This window comes from Marmota flaviventris, chromosome 8 (genome assembly GCF_047511675.1).
Source record: "Marmota flaviventris isolate mMarFla1 chromosome 8, mMarFla1.hap1, whole genome shotgun sequence".
NCBI classification, from domain to species: domain Eukaryota; kingdom Metazoa; phylum Chordata; class Mammalia; order Rodentia; family Sciuridae; genus Marmota; species Marmota flaviventris.
The window spans coordinates 134,655,042-134,663,087 of NC_092505.1; positions in this window are offsets into that span (position 1 = coordinate 134,655,042).

Here is an 8,046-nt window from a genome sequence, read left to right on the forward strand (position 1 = left end):
TCTTTCCTTTTCTTTTTAAATTTGTTACTGGCCCTTTAAGAAGTGATTTTTCTTTTTTTTAAAGCAGTGTTAGTGGGGCTGGGGTCGTGGCTCAGCAGTAGAGCGCTCACCTAGCACGTGCAAGGCCCTGGGTTCAATCCTCAGCACCACATAAAAATAAATAAAGGTGTTGTGTCCAACTACAATTAAAAAATAAATATTAAAAAAAGCAGTGTTAGTGGATTTTTTAAAAGCTGTCAGTGGGCCTCTATTTTATTAATTAACTAATTTATTTATATGCAGTGCTAAGAATCAAACCCCGTGCCTCACAAATGCTAGGGAAGCACTCTACAATTAAGCTACAACCCCAGCCTGCTATGTTGATCTTTTAGTTGTCTCTTGAGAAGAAAGATCTCAGCTGAATGGGCCATGGATAGGTATAAGCCTATCTAAGAGAAAAATGTTTTACTGTAACACAATCTGGCCTTTGAATGGTTTTATTACACAATCTTGCACTTGGTGTTGGTCTGTCAGAAGTAAAATATGAGGAAGAAATTCTGTGTGTACAGGAATTTCTGTAGTTTCATGATAAGGAGTCTGAACAGTCAGAAACTAAGTTGAAGGGTGCAAAAAGGCACTGCCTCTGGGGTGCAAGGATAGCAGGACACCAGAAGAAAGGATTAAACAAAAGGTTTAAATCATTTCAACCCAGTGCTGACAGTCCCAGTACTGTTTCTCAGCCTGATCTTAGGTAGCCACAGATAATCCTGATGTGGGTAAAGAGCAGCCACAGATAATCTTGATGTGGGTCAAGAATACCAGCCCTCAGTTTAGTGGGGCCCTAAGCAATTTAGCAAGACCCAGTCTCTAAATATAATTTTAAAAGGGCTGAGGATGTGGCTCAGTGGTGAAGCATACCTGGGTTCAATCCCTGGTATAAACAAAACAAAAAATATACCAGCCCTAGACTGGGGGGAAAAAAAAATCCCAGGAAAACTGCCTGGAGTTAGAAAAATGGGCAAAGAGATTCTGGCCTCTGCCCTGGCTACAGAGGACACGGCAGTAGGTTCCAGTACTGTTAGTTTACAACCTGAGGACAAGAATGGACTCTCCTTTTAAAATCTGACAGGACACCCTATATGGCAAGGGGATATCCATCACTGGGGCAGAACAGTGTATTTTTCGGGTACCAGGTATTGAACTCAGGGGCACTTGACCACTAAGCCACATTCCCATCCCTATTTTGTATTTCATTTAGAGACAGGGTCTCACTAATTTTCTTAGTGCTTTGCTTTTGCTGAGGATGGCTTTGAACTTGAGATTCTCCTGCCTCAGCCTACTGAGCCTATGGGATTACAGGCTTGTGTCATTCTTGTTTTAATAGTATCCCAAAAAACTAAGTGCATGGGGAGACTGGCAGGATAAACAATTGCATCCAGAAAAGAAAAAAGAAAAAAAAAACAGAAACTAAAGCTAACCTGTATTTTGTTGGCAGCCTCTGCAAAGGGATCTTCTAGGAAGCTGAAAGAGAAGGATGGAAAGGGCCTGCTCCATTGAATATCAATATGCCTAGTATAACAAAAAGGCCCAAAAGGAGACTCTAGATATAAATAGCAATGGGGATCTCACTTAAATTTGATGGCACTGTCATAATGATAAGAGATATACATCAGGTTAAAAAATATCCTGTGCTTCAACACCTAGAATGCAACCTGAGAGAAAAAAGATTAAGGTACAATTTTGTATGTGCCAGATTTTCTGACCTTCTCATGGGATGAAATTTGTTATGTAAATTAAATGCACAGATAACATTCATAAGGATTGTTTTTTTTTTTTTTTTGAGAGAGAGAGTGAGAATTTTTTAATATTTATTTTTTAGTTTTTGGCGGACACAACATCTTTGTTTGTATGTGGTGCTGAGGATTGAACCTGGGCTGCATGCATGCCAGGCGAGCATGCTACCGCTTGAGGCACATCCCCAGCCCCATAAGGATTGTTTTAAAATATGAATTTAAGAAAGGGTCTGAAACTAGAAAAAAGATATAAGAAAGCTATAGGTATGGAAATATATTTTATTACAGAAAATTAGATGATAAAATAAATGTTACTGGATGGGAAAATATTCTTATGCTAAAGTCCAACATAAAAAAGAGGACAAAACTAAGGATGTAAACAAGTTGTAGAATGTCTAAGTTGCAGAAGGTTAGTGGAAGGTAAATCTCAAAAAGTTTATTTATTTGATTAAATTGACTATAATTGGCAAGGTTATTAGAATTTTAATGTACTGATATGAAGCAAAGTCTGAAACATCAATCTGCTTTTATCTATTAAGATAATTTTCTTGCCAAGTGTGGTGGTAAAAAAAGGGCTGGGGATGTGGCTCAGTGGTTAAGCACCCCTGGGTTGAATTCCCAGTATCAAAAAATTTTTTTTGTGTGTGTGCCTGTTAGGTAATATTACTTAGGGAAACTAAGTCTTAAATGAATTAGGGTTTGTACCTGTTATAAAGTCTTTTAAATGATTACTTTGTAACTCGTTAAATAAACAACTGATATTTTAGGTTATTACAAAATAGTTCATAGCCTAAATATATGTGACTAGAGATATGTATACATTTGAGAAACATGTTTGTCTGAATTTTTTAAAGAGAGAGAGAGAGAATTTTTTAATATTTAGTTTTCGGTGGACACAACATCTTTATTTTATTTTTATATGGTGCTGAGCATCGAACCCAGCGCCCCGCACATGCCAGGCAAGCGTGCTATCACTTGAGCCACATCCCCAGCCCCCATTTGTCTGAACTTTGTAAAATGAAAGTTTAGTTTACTAGCAAGGTAACCAATAAGTACTCTCTTTTATATACTGTATCTGACATAGAAGTGCCACACTGCCATTTGAAGACTTGGCTTATATCTGTTAGCTTTGACTAAGTCTATTCCTGATGATTAACACTGTTTTCTAAATGTTTAAATAGGAGATTTAAGATTATCCTTTAACTCTTGCTAGTACTTCTAAGCCATGCAAAACCTGTGATTATTGTTACTGTACACTATCGATAAACTTAGCTAATATAAGGCCATCTGTGTAATTGTGACACTAACCATTACTGGCTTATTTGTATTACTAGATATTGAGAGCCTTCCATGGACTGTATGTAGACTATATTGCACATTGTAGTCTAGTGAATAGGATAATCTGGTGTCTTGGAACTTCCAGTAGATATCTCCTCTGGTTGACTGCCCAGACACATTGAAGCCCTATTCTGCTCTGCCTAGTCCCACACAGCACCAGAGGTGGGGTGACCTGCTACAACCACCCAGCCAAATGGTCCCTCTGAGATGAGTGGGACCTGCCAGGATGCCCATCAACCTGCTGACTGCAAGATGTCATGAAGAAAAACTCTGTCCTTGAAATCTTACCCATGCCTTTGATGTACCCTCTTAAATAAACCACGGGAGCCATTTTCTAATTTCTAATCCAGCCCCTATGTGGACTGAACCTATCACGTGCTCCAATCCTTTGAAATTAATTCTGACTTTGTCTTTTATCCTTTACTAATTATTCTAGATTTTAATTTATTAGGTGGCTTACGCCCTCTTTGGCAGGAAGAAGACCCCCCTAATGAGGTGCTGGACAACCTCCCCATAATTAGATGCATTCATGCTTTTCAAGTATATAAACCTTTTAAAATATAATGCTTGTAATAGCACTTTGCCAAGGTGTTAGTCTTTAAACTAAAATTGTCTGTAGCAATCATCTCCTTCAGATTTATATAAAAATAACAAATTGTATTGGTATTTATGTAATTTAATGTTTTGTAATTGGATAAAGGTAACCTGTTGTCAATAAGTTATATATAAATTTTGTTACTCTTTACACTGGGATGGGAATTTAGATATATTTTTGGAAGTTAATAAGGGGGCCCTGATTTGTTCACAGTTTTAACTACGTGGAACATGAAAATATTCTGCCACCTTTTCCACAAAAGTAAGTTAAGAGCTCTCTTAGCTTTTCTGTTTGATAATGTTTCAATTGTAATGTTGTATTATGTTAACTGATATTTAGATAGTCTCAGGAAATAATATATGAGAACTTTGTAGAATGACATTTTTAAAAAGGGCAAAAATCAGAACCAGAAATAAGATTTTTTAAGAAATAAGACTTTTTTAGAAAGGCCAGCCTCACCCAATTTAAGCTCTTCCTCTTATCCTCCATGTTAGGATGGCTCCAAAGTAGGCTATCATTAAATTTAATTAAAGTTGTGTTTAAAAGATAAATATTTTTTTGTTGTAAAGATTTCTGTGATCTCAAAGTAACAGGAGATATAATATAAAACTTTGTTTTGGGTACAGGTTCTCACTGAGTTGCTTAGCACCTCAATAAATTTCTGTGGCTACCTTTGAACTCGTGATCCTCCAGTCTCAGCCTCTTGAGAAGCTGGGATTACACACGTGCACCACCACACCTAGTGATATTTAAGTAAAGGTTTACATAGCCTGCACGGTGGCTATGTAATCCGAGAGGCTGAGACAGGAGGATTGAGAGTTCAAAGCCAGTCTCAGCAACAGTGACGCACTAAGGAACTCAGTAATATAAAATAGGGCTGGGATGTGGATAAGTAGTCAGAGTGCCCTGAGTTCAATTCCTGGAACACCCCACCAAAAAAAAAAAAAAAAAAAGTTTAGGTAAATTGTAAAGGGTAGTTAGGTTGGTAAAAGTGTGTGTGTGTGTTTTAATTTAATATGTGTGTGTGTGTGTGTTTTGTTTTAGTTATAGATGGACACAATATTTTTATTTTATTTATTTATTTTTATATGATGTTGAGGATCCAACCCAGTGCCTTACACTTGCTAGGCAAGTGCTCTACCACTGAGCCACAACACTAGCCCAGTAAAAGTCCAGTTGTAGCTCAGTGGTAAAGTGCTTGCCTAGCATGTGTGAGGCACTGGGTTTGATTCTCAGCACCAGATACAAATAAATAAAATAAAGGTCATTGGACAACTAAGAAAAAAGTAAACTTGTAGGGCTGGGGTACAGTGCTTACCATGTGTGAGCACTGGGTTTGATTCTCAGCTTTCCATACAAATAAATAAATAAAAATAAAGGTTGATCCACAACTAAGTATGTGTATATATATATATATATATGTGTGTGTGTGTGTGTGTGTGTGTATTTTTAAAAAACAAAAATTGTATGTAAATAAGTTAATAAACACACAGATCTTGGGCTGGGGCTGTAGCTCAGCAGCAGAGCGCTTGCGTAGCATGAGTGAGGCACTGAGTTCTATCCTCAGCACCACATAAAAATAAACTAATAAAATAAATGCATTGTGTCCATCTACAACTACAAAAACAATTTTTAAAAATAGACTAAATAGACACCAAAGATATATATTAGTGTTCATTTGTATTTTCCTTGTAAAATTTTATAACTGTTGCCTATAAGTGTTTTGCAGAAATATTACTTGTAATAGATCAACCTGAGCTAATTTAAGACAGTAAGCCATCACCTACAGGACAGATAGGATATAATGCTGGCTTCCAGTTCTAATACTGATCCCAATTAAATGAAAGAGACAACTGTAAAATTATAGATATTTAAATTATAACCTGTTATTCCCACTTTAGGACCTGTGAGCTGGGTGTGGTGGCACACTCCTGTAATCCAAGTGGCTTGGGAGACTGAGTTCAAAGCCAGCCTCAGCAACTTAGTGAGGCTCTAAGCAACTCAGAGAGACCCTGTCTCTAAGTAAAATATAAGAGCAGGGGTTATGGCTCAGTGGTAGAGTTCTTGTGTATGTATAAAATACACACACACACACACATGAATAAGGGGTGGTAGGAAAGAATGAAAGAATTTTGGATTGTGTAGAGGAGAGTGAGGGGAGGGGTGAGGCAGTGGGGATGGGAAGGAATGAGACATTATTACATTATATACATGTATGATTATCCTATTGGTATAACTCAGTACAATGTACAGCCAGAGGGATGAAAAGTAATGCTCCATTTGTATATAATTTGTCAAAATTCATTCTACTATCATATGTAACTAATTAGAATAAAAAATTTAAAAATGAATAAAATAAAGGTATTGTGTCCATCTACAACTACAAAATATTAAAACATAAAAATTGATGAAACATAAAAAAAGGGCTGGGGACGTGACTCAGTGGTTAAGCTCCTCTGGGTTCAATTCCTGGTACCCAAAACAAAACAAACAAACAACATGGTGAAACCCACTTACTGAATATTTACTTATTTATTTATAATTATTTTTTAGTTGAGATGGATACAATACCTTCATTTTATATTTTTGTGGTGCTGGGGATAGAACCTAGTGTCTCACACGTGTAAGACAAATGTTCTACCACTGAGCTACAACCCCAAGCCCATCTGCTGGATATTTAAAACCAAAAACTTGGAGACCAAAGTCAAGAAAGTAAAATGACCTAGGAAAAAGCAGCCAATATTTTGGCCCTTTTCCTCTAAGGTCAGCCAGGACCCAGAGAATGACAGGATGCCTCCAAGGGCTCTGTAACTCCAGTAAGTCTCCAGATCTCCCCTACAGAACAGGAAGCCAAGCAGTGCACATTCTGCAAAGAGGAGGTTCACTGGAAAGGGAAATGTCTGACGCTTCAAAAGTAAGCCACATGTGGTCAGCCAGTCTCTGACCCATCCTGGCAGATGGCAGAACAGGTAGAGGAAGGCTTAAGGAGCCAAGAGTCTTCTCCTATGTTCTTCAGAATGATCTCTGAGGATTTTTAGCTGACCCTAAGAGTAGATAAGAACAAGGTTAATTTTGACCAAAGCACAGTCATACACAGACATTTAAAAGGAAAGACAATTTTTTAAAATGTTACTTAAGATCTACACTAGTGTCAGCCCTGAAAGAAAAGTGGCGCAGGACTAATCACACACACACCTGGGATAAGAGGCGGGTTTATTGTCAGGAGCCTGACAAGGCTGCTTGCAAAAAGAGAGGGACAGCAGCAACAACTCCCCTTGAATGTTACCTTTTATAGGCTAGAATTATGGCGTGCTAGGGGTGGGTTTAGTCTTGACTGACATAGTAGGCATCCCGTGTTCTTATGGAAGGCAAGTTTGTTTCTTGGGAAAGTTTTCCTATCTCTCAAAGGGGGAACAGGGAAACCAGCATGTCCCTTTATCTTCTCAAGGAGAGAACAGGAAAACCAATAAGTCCCCATCTCAGGGGCCAGTAAATTGTCTACTATTTCTCAAGGAGAGAACAATGAGAGACCAGCATGTCTCCAGGCCAGTAGGTTTTATCTCTCTACTTTCTATTTCTTGGGAATAAGAACAGTACTTACAAAGTGGGGGTGGGGAAAAGGAAGATGGCTGCAATTATGCTAACAAGCCCTACCAAAAGCAAGCAAAGCTGGAGGCTATAAAGGAAGGGTTCTTGTGTGGGAGTGCCTAATAAAAATGATCACAAAGGACACTAGAATCAAGTTTGTCCTGAGTCAATTTGAGCCTGATCTAATAGACTCCAAATCCTCCTAATCTGTAGGTTAGGATAAACCTACAGATAACCAGAATCTGTTTTTCCCTTGTATGAGTTACTTTCTTCATGGTTTTAGAGACTGGCTGAAATATTTTTGTGCTAATTGTTTACAAAAATGTAATAATGCACTGTTTTTATTGTTATCCTAGCATGATACCTATCCTATGTGTGCCTTGTCCAGTCACCCATCAACTGCCACTATGGGCCTCTGGACTGCCCTGATGCTAAAAACCTTTAACTGTCCATGCCCCACGTAATAGAGAACAAGGACTTCAGGTAACTTTCCTCAACTCTGCCCTCTGTCAGCAGGCAATATGTCATCACCCATATTCCATAGAAATGAAATGTAGAAATTGACAGTGGGGAAATATAACACTGGTTCACTTTATGCTTTGAATATAACCATTGCTGCTTTGCCACTGCAATTTTTTTTTTTTTTTTGGTATTGCGGACTGAACTCAGGGGCACTTAACCACTGAACTCCTCCCGCATGTACCTCAATTAAAGGTGATGCCTCTTCTATAGTTGCTAAGGCCCAAAACAGGA